Source organism: Hyla sarda, chromosome 4 (assembly GCF_029499605.1).
Source record: "Hyla sarda isolate aHylSar1 chromosome 4, aHylSar1.hap1, whole genome shotgun sequence".
Classification (NCBI taxonomy): Eukaryota; Metazoa; Chordata; class Amphibia; order Anura; family Hylidae; genus Hyla; species Hyla sarda.
In genome coordinates, this window is record NC_079192.1 from 143,865,283 (window position 1) to 143,884,576 (window position 19,294).

Here is a 19,294-nt window from a genome sequence, read left to right on the forward strand (position 1 = left end):
ACAACCCGACAAAAAAAGTCGGGTTGACATTAGTAAATGATGGCTATGGAGTTTTATATATATAGATGATCAAGGAATAGTAGAACTCACTCTAGGTCTTGGCTGCTTGTCCAGTGGCAGTATCTCCATTATATAACAGTATCACAACCCTTGCTGACCTGCTCATAGCTACAATTTCTTTGGATATGTGAATTGAATAGCTGGCTGCAGGGTCAAGTTGTATATATACTTCCCCTAACCTCCTCTAATCTAAAGGTCTGTATGCACATTAGATTGTTGGCCAACTTTGATTCAATATGTATGGCCATCTGCATCTAATTCCTTGGCAGATTTGTAAAAGTTAAACTTTTTCTAACTTGCCTGGATTTACTTTTAAATCAACAATGCCAATAAAAGAAACAAATACTTATCTAGTCCTGTGAAGGTCGGTCCCCTGTTAGAGGTCACATGATTTCCTTTGTTTAGCTGAAGGTTCCTGGACTCAGTTGACATAGAGAGGAAACCTCTATCAGTGTTTATGGTAAATATTTTGTTAGCCCAAATATGTAATGGTGTACCAGCCGGTGCCTCAAGTCTAACTCTCTCTCCTATCTATCTATGCTTGAGAGGTAATAGGTGAAGAATGATTTCAGAATAAGTTCCATATGTGCTTTGTCGCATCGCATGTCTAATTCTAGTTAAAAACAGGCCAGTAATGCCATAAACTCTAGAGAAATTGTGAATGGATCTGGACAACTCCCGCTATATGGACTTGTGTAAGGTAATTGGAGAAAGTCATCAAGATTTTAAAGTTTTTAAAGGGGTACTCTGGCAGATAACTTTTTTTTTAATTTTTTATATCAACTGGTGGCAGAGAGTTAAAGGGAACCAATCATCAGATCTTTATTTTCACCATTCCCGGGGGACGCTCCTGCCCCCAGGGAAGGTGAAGATATGAAGTTGAAAACTAGTCACCGCTGCCACCGTAAGTAGTCACCTGGGCGGGGAGCTCTTCTCAACAACTCCCGTCCTTCGGCAGGGAGCGACGCCCCCTCCGCTTGATTGATGGGCCGCGTCATTGTTCTGTTCACTGAACGGACGGAGCAGAGCAATGACGCGGCCCATCAAGCTGAGGGGGCGTCGCTCCCGGAAGAAGAACGGGAGTAGATGAGAAGAGCTCCCCGCCCAGGTGACTACTTACGGCGGCGGCGGTGACTAGTATATAACTTCATATCTTCACCATCCCTGGGGGCAGGAGCATCCCCCGGGAATGGTGAAAATAAAGATTTTACCCTATATAACGCTTTGCCAAGCATTATATAGGGTAAAATCTGATGATTGGTTCCCTTTAAGCAGATTTGTAAATTACTTCTATTAAACAATCTTAATCCTTTTAGTACTTATTAGCTGCTGAATACTATAGAGGAAGTTATTTTCTTTTTGGAACATAGAGCTCTCTGCTGACATCATGACCACAGTGCTCTCTGCTGACACCTCTGTCCATTTTAAGAACTGTCCAGAGTAGGAGAAAATCCCTATAGAAAACATGTGCTGCTCTGAACAGTTCCTAAAATGGACAGAGATGTCAGCAGAGAGCACTGTGGTCATGATGTCAGCAGAGAGCACTATGTTCCAAAAAGAAAATAATTTCCTCTGTAGTATTCAGCAGCTAATAAGTACTGGAAGGATTAAGATTTCTTAATAGAATTAATTTACAAATCTTGATACCAATACAGATGAGAAGTGAAGAAAAAACGGAGCACAGACCTTTAGTTGCTGACGATCAGGAACTTCTTTTTGAAGTCTGGGGGACACTATGTGCTGGGGGAGCAGGATGCCGGACAGTCCGTGGGCTACGACCGTATCGTGCTTCAGCGCTTCATCTGGCCCTGATGAAGCGCTGAAGCGCGATACGGACGTAGATGAAGCGCTGAAGCGCGATACGGTCGTAGCCCACAAACTGTCCGGCGTCCTGCTCCCCCAGCACATGGTGTCCCCCAGACTTCAATAAAGAAGTTCCTGATCGTCAGCAACTAAAGGTCTGTGCTCCGTTTTTTCTTCATTTCTCATCTGTATTGGTATCACCTTTGGACTGCTCTGCACGTGTTAGCACGACCGCATATAGCTGTTTGTTTGGGGATTGCCCGACTGAGGTTTTCCTGATCTGCTGCCACAGACCAGTGTACTCCGTCCTACCAGCACGATACCGAGGGAGGGTGCCCGGCCACGCTTCTTTTGTGGGAACTTAATTTAAAAATCTGTTTAACTTTCTTTCACCAGCTGATTTAAAAAAAAAAAAATTTCCACCGGAGTACCCCTTTAAGGCTTATATATTATCACTTTATATTTGTATATTTCATTTAAAACACAACCTTTCTATTACTTGTGTAAAGTGTAAATGAAAACATTAAAATCCAAAATGAACAAAATGTTTTCTAAACAATAGAATTAATTAGAGATGAGCGAATTTACAGTAAATTCAATTCGTCACGAACTTCTCGGCTCGGCAGTTGATGACTTATCCTGCATAAATTAGTTCAGCCTTCAGGTGCTCCGGTGGGCTGGAAAAGGTGGATACAGTCCTAGGAAGGAGTCTCCTAGGACTGTATCCACCTTTTCCAGCCCACCGGAGCACCTGAAAGCTGAACTAATTTATGCAGGATAAGTCATCAACTGCCGAGCCGAGAAGTTTGTGTTCGCTCATCTCTAGAATTAATATCCTGCCATATGCTTGGTTTTTTGTTACTTTTATGTTTCCAAGGCCACTCATTGATCTTGTCATTTTGTTCTTTACTTTTACAGCAAAATAGTGTATAAAACTACCGGTGTATGGAAAATCTAATGGTGAAATCTAAATATCTATCTCATATCTATCCAGCTATCATCTGTGGGCTTCAATTAAAGGGGTACTCCGGTGAAAACCTTTTTTCTTTTAAATCAACTGGTGGCAGAAAGTTAAACATATTTGTAAATTACTTCTATAAAAAAATCTTATTCCTTCCTGTACTTATTAGCTGCTGAGGAAATTCTTTTCTTTTTGGAATGCTCTCTGATGACTTCACAAACACAGTTCTCTCTGCTGACGTTATTATAATAATAATGCTTTATTTATTGTTGTCCTTAGTGGGATTTGAACCCAAGTCCCCAGCACTGCAAGGCAGCAGTGCTAACCACTGAGCCACCATGCTGCCCTTAGCGTACATCTGCTATGCATACATCTGCTATGCACGGTTGCTAAAATGGACATAGATGTCAGCAGAGAGCACTGTGCTCGTGATGTCATCAGTGTTCCAAAAAGAAAGGAATTTCCTCTGTAGCATTCAGCAGCTAATAAGTACTGGAAGGATTAAGATTTTTTTAATAGAAGTATCTTACAAATATGTTTAACTTTCTGCCACCAGTTGATTTAAAAGAAAAAAGGTTTTCACCGGAGTACCCCTTTAAACACTATTAACCAACCTCTGATCTATTCATAGAGGTGCTTTAAAAATGGAGTGCTTGCCTTTCAGAGCTCTTCATATACCATTACCTCTACTAAAAGGATCCATAGTCCTGTTAGAGTAAACAATGTCAGAGCTCATATTAGCTAATATGCAGTATGACTTGGTGATGCTTTATATGATTTATACTACGATAAACACTGCAGGTAGAAATGTACAGAAAGGTAAATATTTCATAATATTCTTCACTGTAATGAATCATAGTGTTGAAACCAGTGAATGGCTTTTTGACCTGTAGGTAAATGAAGACGTGCTATGAATCTCTTGCTATTTCCAGAGAAGAAACAGGATACATGGTAGACAAGAGTGCGGTCACAAGGCAGATCACTGGAACGTTGGAAATGCTGGAGAGTTTCTGCTCCTGATTAAAGGGTATGTTCACATACACTGCTTTTCTTCCATTTCGACTGCTGCAGTGAAGTCCAGATGTTACATTGTACACTACTTGGCAGGAATATACATGGCTTCTATGAGAACAACCAAGACCTTAAAAATTGCATGTAAAATTTCCTGACTCTCAGTTGAAAAGTGTAGCACATCCTCACTACTGTACGTGTAAGTTGTATGCGTTTCTGGTACATTTGAACATATAATCTAAACCTGCAGCTCCACTAGAACTTTAGGGCTCAACATGCCTGGATACATACTTACTAAGGTTTAAATTGCACTTCAGAACATTCAAAGGTTTTTGGGGGCTTTTGAGAAATTTCTACAGTGGTCCCTCAACATACGATGGTAATCCGTTCCAAAGGGACCATCGTTTGTTGAAACCATCGCATGTTGAGGGGTCCGTGCAATGTAAAGTATAGGACAGTGGTCTACAACCTGCGGACCTCCAGATGTTGCAAAACTACAACACCCAGCATGCCCGGACAGCCGTTGGCTGTCCGGGCATGCTGGGTGTTGTAGTTTTGCAACATCTGGAGGTCCGCAGGTTGAAGACCACTGGTAGAGGAAGTTGTACTCACCTGTCCCCGCCGCTCCGGACCGTCACCGCTCGTCACCGCTGCCCTGGATGTCGCCTTCCATCGCTGTCGCCACGTCCCTGAGGTGTCCCCGACGCTCCGGCAAGGCCTCTGCTTCCCCAGCATACGCGCGCTCTGTCGCCGCCATCACGTCGCTACGCACGCCGCTCCTATTGGATGAAGGGACGGCGTGCGCAGCGATGTGATGATGACGATGGAGAGCGCCGACGATGCTGGGGATCCCGAAGAAGACACGTCGGAGCCCTGAGGACAGGTAAGTGATCGTCAGCGGAGGACACAGGGCACCGTAAACGGTGGCAGTTGAAGCAGTCAGCGCTGCCGGATAGCCGTTTATGCGATGGCCCCGACATACAAAAGCATCGTATATTGATGCTGCCTTCAACATGCGATCGCCTCTGAGAGGCCATCGCATGTTGAAATGATCGTATGTCGGGGCCATCGTAGGTCGGGGGGGGGGGGGGGGTCACTGTACAAGGGCAGTGAATGGGAGGGTAAGTAAAAACAAACAAACATACCCCTACATTAGCTCCCAGTACAGCTGCACCATACCACATAGTTCACTCTAGTGTTTGGGGCACTTGGGGGAGGCATAAAAGGGGGTATGATACTATGTGGGGGCCACTATTCTGTGTAGGAGTACTACATGGGGCAATATACTGTGTGTGCCACTTAGAGGATATTATACTGTGTAGGGACACTTAGAGGACAAAAGGTGTAATGTAGGCAACAAAAATTTACCTGATTTTAAAACTTTTAACTTATTTAATCCCATACCGTTAAAGGGGTACTCTGGTGGAAATTATTTTATTTTTTTTAAATGAACTGGTGCCAGAAAGTTAAACAGATCTGTAAATTACTTCTATTTAAAAACCTTAATCCTTTCAATACTTATTAGCTGCTGTATAATGCAGAGGAAATTATTTTCTTTTTTAAAGAGTACCTATCACTAAATAAACTTTTCTACACTAACTTAAGCTATGTTCCCTAACTACATCTAACACCTTCCCTGCCCTTAAAAACTTTTTAAAGAGCTTTAAAAAGCTCTGTAACTTACCTATCTTCTTGCTCACTTAGTGTGAGCACCCGGCAGGAGGATGTGGGCATGCCCCAGCAGGCTCCACATCACTGAAGCCTGCTGGGGGGGACTGCTTCCGCCCTCATTTGGGGCATGGGAATAGTACCTGCTTGTCCTCAGTGTACGGGGCGCCGCTTGTCCTCACTGCCCAGATGCCTGCTTGTCCTCAGTGAATGGAGCGCTGCTTGTCCTCAGTGAATGGAGCGCTGCTTGTCCTAAGTGAATGGAGCGCTGCTTGTCCTAAGTGAATGGAACGCTGCTTGTCCTAAGTGAATGGAGCGCTGATTTTCCTCACTGCCCAGATGCCTGCTTGTCCTCAGTGAATGGAGCGCTGCTTGTCCTAAGTGAATGGAGCGCTGCTTGTCCTAAGTGAATGGAGCGCTGCTTGTCCTAAGTGAATGGAGCGCTGATTTTCCTCACTGCCCAGATGCCTGCTTGTCCTCAGTGAATGGAGCGCTGCTTGTCCTAAGTGAATGGAGCGCTGCTTCTCCTAAGTGAATGGAGCGCTGATTTTCCTCACTGCCCAGATGTATGCTTGTCCTCAGTGAATGGAGCGCTGCTTGTCCTCAGTGTATGGAGCGCCACTTGTCCTCAGTGTACGGGGCGCCGCTTGTCCTCAGTGTATGGGGCGCCGCTTGTCCTCAGTGTACGGGGCGCCGCTTGTCCTCAGTGTATGGGGCGCCGCTTGTCCTCAGTGTACGGGGCGCCGCTTGTCCTCACTGCCCAGATGCCTGCTTATCCCCAGTGTTCAGAGCGCCGCTTATCCTCGGTATTCAGTGCCCTGCATGTGAGCACAGCGCTCCCGCCTGTCTGATTGACAGGCAGGGAGCTGCGCTGAGCTGGTCACGTGCTCAGCCAGCACTGGGATTTCGGACTCACTCCCAGGCCGGAGTGAGTCCGAAATCAATGAAAAGCTTGCGGCTAGGGAGACCCCTAGTGGCCACATTTTCAAAACGAAAAAACACATAAAAGGAAGCATTTTTTTAAAAAATAAATCTAATTACAAAGTTGTTCTATATACAATCATCTCTAACATATCAAAACATTTTTTGATGATGGGTACTTTAATTTCTTTTTTGTCTTGTCCACAGTGTTCTCTGCTGACACCTCTGTCCGTGTCAGGAACTGTCCAGAGCAGCATAGGTTTGCTATGGGGATTTTCTCCTGCTCTGGACAGTTCCTGATACGGGCATCAGGTGTCAGCAGAAAGCACTGTGGACAAGACAAAAAAGAAATTCAAAAAGAAAAGAATTTCCTCTGTAGCATACAGCTGCCAATAAGTACTGGAAGGGTCAAGATTTTTTAATAGAAGTAATTTACAAATCTGTTTAACTTTCTGGCACCAGTTGATAAAAAAAAAAAAAATTCCACTGGAGTACCCCTTTAAGCAGGGCTCAAGTCCTGCAGGAACGCGTGGGAACTGAGTTCCTGCACTTTAATCACAACAGGAACAATTTTCCCATTAGCAGGAGTCCTGCTGAACCAGCCCTTGAGTAAAAATCTTAAGTGAGTTCCTACACTTTTTTCCCCAGGACTTTACCCCTGCCTTTAAGACTGGTAAAGTATTCAGGAAACAGTTGTTGAATGTAGAGCTGTCATAGGTCTCTTTCTTCACTAGTACCATACCCGCACAGTTACACAGATTTTGACAGCCTGGTAGATTTACTTCTGTGCCATATTTCTTTTTCTTTTCTTTTTTAAACATTAGGTATATAGAATAGTTTACATTCTTTGTATCTGTTGGCTAACTAGGAAACCTGTGACTTTCTATTAGAGCCCGCCTTTCTGACCGCACAGGGTGCATCCCTCCAGCAGGTGGATGGGGGCCCTACGATGGCTTCCCTCCCCTGCAGGGTGGGGTTTTCACTCATTTAACTGTAGGTGCTCTGCCAATCCCCCTTGTGGCCACAGGCAGTATTATAATTGCGGTCACAAGAGGTCACTGTTTCTCTGCCCATGAGTGATGCTACCTATGAGGGTGAACTACTGACAAGGGGTTAACTACAGGGGGGCAATCTACATAGGGATACTACCTACAGGGGGGCTACCTGCATGGGGGATACTACTTTCAGGGAGACTACCTACAGGACCAAACCACCTATGGGAGGCTGCTTGCTGGGGAGAAACTACCTATAAGAGACTGTCTTCAGGGGGCATACTGTCTTATCACATACATGGTGGGATATTTCCTACAGTGGGGATACCCATGGAGGATACTACCTGCAGGAAGGACCTATGTACAGGGAGACTTACCTACAGGGGATATACTAGCTACAGGGGGACCTACCTATGGGGAGACCTACCTACAAGGGGGATACTACCTATGGTGAGAGCTACCTACAATGAGGATACTACCTGCTGGGGCACCTACCTACAAGAGGTATACTAGCTACTGGGGGACCTACCTTCAAGGGGGATACTACCCACAGGGGTTACCTACCGTGTAATGAGGGAAACTACCAACTGGAGAAATCTGTCTACCAACTGGAGTAACCTACCTAAGGAAGGGACCAGGAGCTTAGGACCTGTATGTTACACCTCTAAGTGTTCTGGTCAAATGTATGCCTTTTTGACTATAATTATACTACTCTGTGCTGTGCTGAAATATTGTGACTAGGGTTGACATTGGACCTCCTTATCTCCTTTTTCTTTTTATCTGTGAAGAAATTAATGTTGGGTTGGAATGTCAGTGACATATGAAACAGCACAATGGCTAAAAGTCAAGCATGAATCACTGTAAAACCATGGTCACAATGCAAAAATTTCCTTTTATTTATTAGAATTGGGAATTTGTGACTTTTGTCCCATAGGGAATAACTAAATTGTATCACAACCAGAATTGTATTTAAATAAAACTATCACCCCAAGCTAATATAACCTACTAATATAGTGCTATCACTAATTGTACTAGCTTCAGCATGCTTTTGCTTGACATACCCCTGACAGAAAACTGTGTAGTTCTTTCATTTTAATGGGGCATTGTCTCAGCAGCTCCCTGCTTTTCTCTCTCTTGCTCTCTTGCGCTCTCTCTCTCTCCTGAGATGACTTATCATCCTCTACTGTCTCAGAAGGCTTGGCAGGGTCTTGTCTCTCAGCTCCAGCCCAACCCGTAATAAATGTCAGCACCTCTGATCAGCCCCTACAGCCTACATTACCATATTCCTGTCATACATACATAAATAGCTTAATGGGGACATTTAGGGTTGGGGAGAGGATTACATATCTACAAAAAAAAAAAAAGATTTTTGGTGATTTTCCAACTGGGGTAGACAGGTAAGCAATGCTATATGCTTGTCCAGCACTTTTCTTTTTTTAACCTCCTGTCGGATTACCCCTTTAACTTGTAACATAGTCTAAAGCAACTACCAATGTACGGAATTTCTACATAGATCTGAATTGCTAACTCTGTCATGTTATGTAACATTATATATCCTGTATACTTTCATCAACAGAGCTAATCCTCTGAGTTAAGAGCTTTTCAGTAATTCCCACGAGTCCAAGTGTCTGAAATATGTAATTTAATTAGCAATGTTCTAAGCCAAGACATAGATTTACTGTCAATAACTTTCCTAAAGCTGATGACTACTATAAATGAATAAAACTGATTCACCAACTCTTTCTAAGGTAAAGGGATTTATTATGGTGTTTTGGAAGACCAAATGCCCCTTCAAAGCTTTGAAGATCTTGTATGACCTTTGAAGACATGACACAATAAAAAATAATAATGATCACAACACTCGATAGCTCCCATCATGTTAAGATAACCTCCAGGGTCATGACTAGGGGAGCGTAGAGTTCCGCTACCCGTGCACCCCAACAACCTACCCCTTTACCAATTCCTTTCCCTCCTTTAAGAATCACTGACTCAAAATATGGTGCAAAGGCCACAGCGGACCCAACTTTTATTTAACAAAAACACCAAAATATAATAAACATGTTAATATAAATAACATCCAATATAAATAACAATACAATAAATAACAGTATAAACAGTATATCTAGCCCAACACTCAGGGTAAACATACCCTCCCAACCAATGTACCCAACCTTCCCCATTCTGGAAGGGGACCTGAATGCAGCTTCTCTTTCAGACCCGGTCTCCTACTTTGCCCTTGGTCGACCAGCACCTGACCCCAGGGCACTACCTTCAGAGACCACCGGTCCCTTCCGCCAGGGACCTCTATGATTAGCTGGCTACCGGCCCAGCTCCCCCTCGGCCCCTTATGGCCAGGACGTCCACCATCCTTCCAGCATGCCTCCAAATCCCCTTCCAGCTCACGCCGCTGTGACAATGAAAAACCATATCCCCCAACCCATACTAGCAATATAACGTAATTCAGGGCGGGTGGGCGGGACACGATGTCTTCTACGGCACTGAGCCTCCTCTTCCTCTTCCTGCTAACTTGTCCGGGCTTGAGAGGCTCCTCCCCCTAACCTCCACTTAACCCTGCCCGCTCCCTATCTATTTCCATTAACCCTTACCTCACCGCTACCTACACCCCCTGTCATGTGCCCCCTCCTCTCCCATGCTGTACGCTCTGGGGGCTTTCTTCATTGTCATCACAAGCTGTTACATCTTGGCACACTTTTGGATATCATTTTGAAACATTTGTTTATTATTATTATCTTTGATATTTTGTCAGTATATTCTGCAGTGATAAAGTACTGCGGGGAGACAGAGGCTATGTTCACACTGTGGAATTTCTGCACCGAATATCACATTGGAATTCTGCACAGAGATTCCGCAGCCTGTTGATATCAATGGCATTCTGCTGCACAGTTCACATAGCAAATTTCTGCACTGGAGACATTTCAGAGATGTCCCTGGTGCGTAAATTCCAATTCCGGTGTCAGTAGAAAGAATAGACATGTCTGTCCTTTCTGTGGACTCTGCACGGAAATGCATTGCCGTCTATGAGACGGTCTATTTATGTGTGGTAATAGCGCCACCATTTTCTGAGCGCCACCATTTCCCTCGTGTGTGCCAAATACAGCTGTTAAAGGTCTTCCTGGTCAAAAGTCTACACCTATGTGCATCAGATTCGTATACAGAGCAGCTTCATTGGAACCAGCAACTAAGGAGATCCAACTCCCCCCGGACATATGTGCAATTCGTGATATCTACAGATCTTGTGCTTGTCTTTAGCATTATGTGACATCACTGCATTATTCCTATTTCATGACATCATGCCTTCATCTTATCTACATGGTGACATTGTTTTTCTTTCCTGTGATTGCATGTACTAACCCTTATGTTACGCCGAGCGCTCCGGGTCCCCGCTCCTCCCCGGAGCGCTCACAGCGTTCTCCTGTTCGCAGCGCCCCGGTCAGACCCGCTGACCGGGTGCGCTGCGATAATGCCTCCAGCCGGGATGCGATTCGCGATGCGGGACGTGCCCGCTCGCGGTGCGCATCCCGACCCGCTTACCAGACTCGCTCCCCGTCTGTGCTGCCCCGGCGTGCGCGGCCCCACTCCCTAGGGCGCGCGCGCCGGGTCTTTGCGATTTAAAGGGCCGGTGCGCCACTGATTGGTGCATGGGTTTTAATTAGTGTCTTCACCTGTGCACTTCCCTATATCACCTCACTTCCCCTTCACTCCCTCGCCGGATCTTGTTGCCATTGTGCCAGTGAAAGCGTTCCTTGTGTGTTCCTAGCCTGTGTTCCAGACCTCTTGCCGTTGCCCCTGACTACGATCCTTGCTGCCTGCCCTGACCTTCTGCTACGTCCGACCCTGCTCTTGTCTAATCCCTTGTACCGCGCCTATCTCAGCAGTCAGAGAGGTTGAGCCGTTGCCGGTGGATACGACCTGGTTGCTACCGCCGCTGCAAGACCATCCCGCTTTGCGGCGGGCTCTGGTGAAAACCAGTAGCAACTTAGAACCAGTCCACCGACACGGTCCACGCCAATCCCTCTCTGACACAGAGGATCCACCTCCAGCCTGCCGAACCCTGACACCTTATTTGTGTGCCTGTGTTATTATATGACATTATGGTGTTTATTATGTCTCTACTGTGAAATCAATGTTTATTATACCTTCACTGTGACATCACCGTGCACATTAATTCTGTACTGTGACAACAATAAGTGAATTATTACATTATTGTAATATGACTGGGAGCATTATGCCTGTATTATGCCATTACAGTGTGTATTTTCATTGCATTATGAAATCTTTGTGCTGTCCTTGTGTTATTGTGATACCTCTATGTGTATTATATGTGTAAGTGAGAAAAACAAAACAAATCTACTGCTTAAGGTTGTCATGGTAGAGTGGGACCCTGTTCTATTTTTTTTCTATAGGGTCTCATGGTTACTTTTTATGCTCCTTTGTGCATCCAATCTTATGTTTCTCTCTTCCAAGCAAACCGGTTTTTAAGTTATACTTTTGGGACCCACATTGCATTTATATGGCTGCAAAACCCTACTAGATCATATTTAGTGTTGTGGATTCCCAAATTAGGCATTTCCCAGAAGTTGCAGGTAGTCACTCTTAATCCTGGCCACCTCAAAGCTCCAGTTACTAGTAGGGCGGGATTGGCCTAGTGGGATATCGGTAACATTTCTAGTAGACCGCCCACCGCCCACACCTACTGTTTGGCCACCCAACAGAGTGCCGTGCGGCTCAACTATTGTGTGAGCAGGACAAAAGGCTTGGTGAGCAGCACTGTGTCAGCTGCTTGTACAATAAACTATTAACTGTGCGAGCAGGAAGCAGATCCGAGGAGGACTACGTTGTTTGCAGACCAGCACTGGTTATTAGTGTTCAAGGTAAACAAAGACACATTAACAACATTTTTATTTTTATAGGATACTCATTTCTTAGTAGTTCAATGAGACAATGGGTTCCCACCATTTTTAGTGGGAAAAGTAACAACCTACTAAGTATGGGGCAGACCAGCAGTCTCCTTTTAGGGGAAACAAGGATGGCAGGAATTTGGCTGATTTGTAATTATATGTTTATTGAGGAGTCTGACCATCTAGATATCAGCTAAACAAGAGTTTGTGTTTGTTCAGCATCAAAGCTGCCCAGCACAGGCATATGATTTATGTGGCCTAATGTCTATTATTGTACGGTTTAGTACTTACTTATCATTTAGCTATGGTTTAATTTAAAACATACATACGAGTTTAAAAAATTAATCAATTAAGAATATAAAAAATGCCTCACTATTGTGGCGGTTTTACAAACTGACATATTGCATTGGTGACTCCTATTACAGTACATGGCTGGAATTCAGTGAGCTCTTTAGAATAACCCATTCTTAAAGGGGTATTCCAGGAATCAAAAAACAGGCCCTTTTTTTTCAAAGACAGCACCCTCCTTGTCTCCACTTTGGGTGTGGTATTACAACTTGGCTCCATTCACTTCAATGGAACTGAGCTGCAGAACCACACCCAACCTGGAGACAGACTGGGAGAGGTCTTTGAAAGAAAAAAGGCCTGTTTCTGGAATACTCCTTTGTAAAGGTGACTGCACCCAGGGTAATGGAATTGGATGAATTACCTGAATTCAGTGACCAAGGCATGTGACCTAGTACTTTTGTCAATATATTATTGTAGTAGATGTGAATGAAGTAGATAACTGGCTGGCAAATGTCAAGTTTGTGAGGGATAGAGTGTCACATGGCAGGAGTGCTGCAACCCTATTTTTGATGTATGGTACCACAATTCCCTACTTCAGTTAAGCTGCAATCCATACCAAGGCCCTGGGAAATAAATACCTATAAAGTCAGAGTTTATAGAAAGCAATTTGTTCTTTTTTTTCTAATGCAAATCTAATACAGAGAAAAATACAGCTTACAATATTGGAGACTTGGGATACAGTACTTGAAATACAGTTTGGAGCTTTGCAAACAATTGGTAATTTGTCACTGTCACAGTCCCGAAGTAATTTAGAGATTTTAGATTTAGTTACTATTTGACTTGTAGTTCTCCTAGATTTAAGCTGTTTCTTTCCCTAAAGGCAGATGTTTAAGAAGCGTTTGGCTACACAGGACATACTAAAAATGGTGTCGCCTGGCTTGTTCTCCACTGCACTTTGACATGAGACTTAGAAGATTTTAGACTTATGACATGTGTTGAGCCTGTGGCTACCCTGGATGTACTAGTATGTGCCCCCTAGTGTGTTCACCACTGCACTCAGGATACAACTTGACTAAACAATTTAGACTGTAACTCTGTGCTATTGTCCAATTTATCTGTGCCTGCTTCAGGGGTCTTCATAGGGGTGTGCCATGGTGAGCTATGCAAGAATACCCTCTCACTTACATTTCCTTGGGTTCTCTGAGACACCATTATCTTTGAGGACATCCAGAAAAGAATCCCCCAGGTAACTAGCCATAGGCTGTCGCCAACTAGCCTAGGTCTGAAGGAATAATTGCACTTGGTCTTCATTTCCAATAGGGCCTGTCAAATTTGCCCTTATCCCTAATGCTACCTCTTGTAGTACCCCTGTGGAGTGACACGCTAGACAGGTTACTGCTTTGGTACCTTAAAAGCTGGCAAACTCCACCTAAAGGTGAGAGAGCTGCAGAACAGGTGTTGGGGATTAGGGTAGCGCTGGACAGACCTGAGCCCTAATTGGCTGAAGGGTTTGGACATGTGACACATTAACAAGCTCTTACAGAATAGACTTTGGGGTAAATAATATTAACCCCTTACACATATATCAGGTTCACTGCATGCAGACAATATATATAAAGACACAGTAAAATACATCTACATTGTAATAGACTTAGAAAGACAGACCTTATACAGAGCCGGAAACCTTTGAGGCTACAGCCACCCGAACAGTGTTCAGGGTAGCAAAAAGTGACTCTCAGCAACCTTTGTAAAAGACTTGCCTACCCTGTCTAAAAAATTGAAGATCTCCCCTTTTATATGCCTCATCGTGTTCTCATATTTGTGGATATGTGAAGCCATTCATATCTCTGTACATTCTGTGCTTATCATTATCAGAATTAAAGGGGTATTCCAGGAAAAAATGTTTTTATATATATCAACTGGCTTCAGAAAGTTAAACATATTTGTAAATTACTTCTATTAAAAAATCTTAATCCTTTCAGTACTTATGAGCTTCTGAAGTTAAGGTTGTTCTTTTCTGTCTAAATCCCCTCTGATGACACCTGTCTCTGGAAATGCCCAGTTTAGAAGCGGTTTGCTATGGGGATTTGATTCTAAACTGGGCGTTTCCATAGACAGGTGTCATCAGAGAGGATTTAGACAGAAAAGAACAACCTTAACTTCAGAAGCTCTTAGTACTGAAAGGATTAAGATTTTTTAATAGAAGTCATTTACAAATCTGTTTAACTTTCTGGAGCCAGTTGATATATAAAAAAAAGTTTTTTCCTGGAATACCCCTTTAACACTTTAATGAGAAAACGTCACTTCACTGGAAATATATGAATCAGCGCAGGCTTTCTCTGCAGACTGCCCTTGACTAGACAGTAGGGACCTATTAATGTCATATAATAATTGGAACATGTGGTGAAATTGGGTTTGGTCACCAGTCAGTGTAAGTGATCCACCTCAATGTACAAGAGCTTTCCTAATGTGCTTATGTGGGAATTACACACGGCCATATTATTTCTTCCTGAGCTCTATTACTAATAGATGTAACTTCATCTAATCCATACAAAATCCTCCACCATGCACCATGAGGTTACACTTTAAAGGAAAAGTGCTAGTTCATGTATGGTAATCCTGCATATTACATTATAAATATTTACATCCAGAAAGAGATTATCAACTCACCCAAGGCTTCTCAGCATCACGGACAGTGCTAGGCAGCATTCTGGGACTTCACAACAAACAGAACAATTGTCCAGCACAGATAAAGTGCAGATATACTGTGTGAGTTTATTTATTTATTTTTTACAAAACCATGAACAGTGAGGTACAAAAAGTCACGTGTTTCAGGTGTCAGCCTCCCTTATTCATACTAATGGTACGAACAAACATGGCTCACACCACAAAGACATGATTTTTTGTACCTCACTGTTTATATATATAAAAAACTTAACATTTGTGTATGTATGTTCCAGCATCCCTTTCAAACCGCTTGAGATATTTTGATGAAACTTGGTACACGTTACTTATATGTCAACTAGAAATATAGGATAGTTAAATTAACCCTAACCCACTCCCATTTGCAAGGGTTGGTGTTTTATGTTTATAGCCCCATGCAAGTCTATGGGACTTCCGAAATCTTACTACACAAGCTCTGCGTCTCTGGGTGAGTGTGTTGGTCCATCTTGCAAGCCATGTCCCCTGCAAGTCACACCCTTCCCACAAGTCACACCCCTTCTATTTTAAGCCCTTTTTTTTTTTTTCCCAATACACCCACATCACAGGTCCTTCAATAGTGATGAGCACGAATATTCGTAATGCAAATTTTTATAGCGAATAACGGCACTTTGCAATTTTGCAAATATTTAGAATATAGTGCTATATTTTCGTAATAACGAATATTCGTTTTTCTTGTTTTTTTTTCACATGCAAATTTTTATGCAAATTTTCCATGCAAAATTTCGCATGGGAAAAAAAGTTAACGAACATAGCGAATATGCGAATTTTGCGAACATAGGACGAATAATCGTCAATATATTCACGAAATATTGCGAATTCGAATATGGTCCCTGCTGCTCATCACTATCCTTCAACCACAATCTCTTCATCACAGCTCAACCTCCCCTTTCTCCACAAACTTCATATCTCAGGGTGAATGTGTCGGTCTAGCTTACAAGCCCTGCCCCCTCCAACAAGCCACACCCTTGTAAAGCCAACCTCTTCTGTTTTCGTCTTTATCACAGCTTATCCCCACCTGAGGACAAAACATGAGGTCGGGATATGAGGACAGAAGTGTCATTGTTGCTTTTTCTTTCCCACAAGGTTTAGGTGGGAAGACCAGGCAATGCCAGGTACTGTGCTAGTGGTTTTATAAAATAAAAAAAGCATTATATTTACAATTTATATACACTAATGCGTGACAGCAGGGAGTCAGCGACCCGCTAAATAGTTGTCAGTCGCCACCTATAAGAGGTAGAAATTCCATCCTTAGTCCCATTATGGCAATCATAATAAATTACTAGATCGTTGACCATCTCCTGAAATATAGAACCCATATATTGGAAGAAAGTCAACAGGCCTGTTTTGAACTCCTCCTCGACATCTATTTTTCAACCTTAATAACACTAAATTTGCCATCATGTACACTTTTTGCCATATACAAGGTCAAAAGTACTAATATGGAAAAGAATGTCCCATTGCTAACCTCTGAGGTAACCCAATAGTGACAGTGACACAATCATTATATTTTTAAAGTGTACCTGTCATTATAAAAACTTTCAACATGTCCTAGTGTTCAGATCCCAACTGACCAGTAGAACAAGCAGGACGAGAAGCATGTGTATGTGAGCAGGGTGGTCCCATAGACTTACATTATTTAGTCCCCCCTGGTCACGTGACATAGAGCCGAGAAGCGTGTGTATGTGAGCAGGGTGGTCCCATAAACTTACATTATGAGTCCACCCTGGTCATGTGACATAGAGCCGAGAAGCATGTGTATGTGAGCAGGGTGGTCCCATAAACTTACATTATGAGTCCCCCTGGTCACGTGACATAGAGCCGAGAAGCATGTGTATGTGAGCAGGGTGGTCCCATAAACTTACATTATGAGTCCCCCCTGGTCACGTGACATAGAGCCGAGAAGCGTGTGTATGTGAGCAGGGTGGTCCCATAGACTTACATTATGAGTCCCCCCTGGTCACGTGACATAGAGCCGAGAAGCATATGTATGTGAGCAGGGTGGTCCCATAAACTTACATTATGAATCCCCCTGGTCACATGACATAGAGCCGAGAAGCATGTGTATGTGAGCAGGGTGGTCCCATAGACATACATTATGAGTCCCCCCTGGTCACGTGACATAGAGCCGAGAAGCATGTGTATGTGAGCAGGGTGGTCCCATAAACTTACATTATGAATCCCCCCTGGTCACGTGACATAGAGCCGAGAAGCATGTGTATGTGAGCAGGGTGGTCCCATAGACGTACATTATGAGTCCCCCTGGTCACGTGACATAGAGCCGAGAAGCATGTGTATGTGAGCAGGGTGGTCCCACAGACTTACATTATTTAGTCCCCCCTGGTCACATGACATAGAGCCGAGAAGCATGTGTATGTGAGCAGGGTGGTCCCATAGACATACATTATGAGTCCCCCTGGTCACGTGACATAGAGCCGAGAAGCATGTGTATGTGAGCAGGGTGGTCCCACAGACTTACATTATTTAGTCCCCCCTGGTCACGTGACATAGAGCCGAGAAGCATGTGTATGTGAGCAGGGTGGTCCCATAAACTTACATTATGAATCCCCCCTGGTCACGTGACATAGAGCCGAGAAGCATGTGTATGTGAGCAGGGTGGTCCCATAGACGTACATTATGAGTCCCCCTGGTCATGTGACATAGAGCCGAGAAGCATGTGTATGTGAGCAGGGTGGTCCCATAGACTTACATTATGAGTACCCCCTGGTCACGTGACATAGAGCCGAGAAGCATGTGTATGTGAGCAGGGTGGTCCCACAGACTTACATTATTTAGTCCCCCCTGGTCACGTGACATAGAGCCGAGAAGCATGTGTATGTGAGCAGGGTGGTCCCATAGACGTACATTATGAATCCCCCTCGTCACGTGACATAGAGCCGAGAAGCATGTGTATGTGAGCAGGGTGGTCCCATAGACGTACATTATGAGTCCCCCTGGTCACGTGACATAGAGCCGAGAAGCATGTGTATGTGAGCAGGGTGGTCCCATAGACATACATTATGAGTCCCCCCTGGTCACGTGACATAGAGCCGAGAAGCATGTGTATGTGAGCAGGGTGGTCCCATAAACTTACATTATGAATCCCCCCTGGTCACGTGACATAGAGCCGAGAAGCATGTGTATGTGAGCAGGGTGGTCCCATAGACGTACATTATGAGTCCCCCTGGTCACGTGACATAGAGCCGAGAAGCATGTGTATGTGAGCAGGGTGGTCCCACAGACTTACATTATTTAGTCCCCCCTGGTCACATGACATAGAGCCGAGAAGCATGTGTATGTGAGCAGGGTGGTCCCATAGACATACATTATGAGTCCCCCTGGTCACGTGACATAGAGCCGAGAAGCATGTGTATGTGAGCAGGGTGGTCCCACAGACTTACATTATTTAGTCCCCCCTGGTCACGTGACATAGAGCCGAGAAGCATGTGTATGTGAGCAGGGTGGTCCCATAAACTTACATTATGAATCCCCCCTGGTCACGTGACATAGAGCCGAGAAGCATGTGTATGTGAGCAGGGTGGTCCCATAGACGTACATTATGAGTCCCCCTGGTCATGTGACATAGAGCCGAGAAGCATGTGTATGTGAGCAGGGTGGTCCCATAGACTTACATTATGAGTACCCCCTGGTCACGTGACATAGAGCCGAGAAGCATGTGTATGTGAGCAGGGTGGTCCCACAGACTTACATTATTTAGTCCCCCCTGGTCACGTGACATAGAGCCGAGAAGAATGTGTATGTGAGCAGGGTGGTCCCATAGACGTACATTATGAGCCCCCCTGGTCACGTGACATAGAGCCGAGAAGCATGTGTATGTGAGCAGGGTGGTCCCATAGACGTACATTATGAGTCCCCCCTGGTCACGTGACATAGAGCCGAGAAGCATGTGTATGTGAGCAGGGTGGTCCCATAGACGTACATTATGAGTC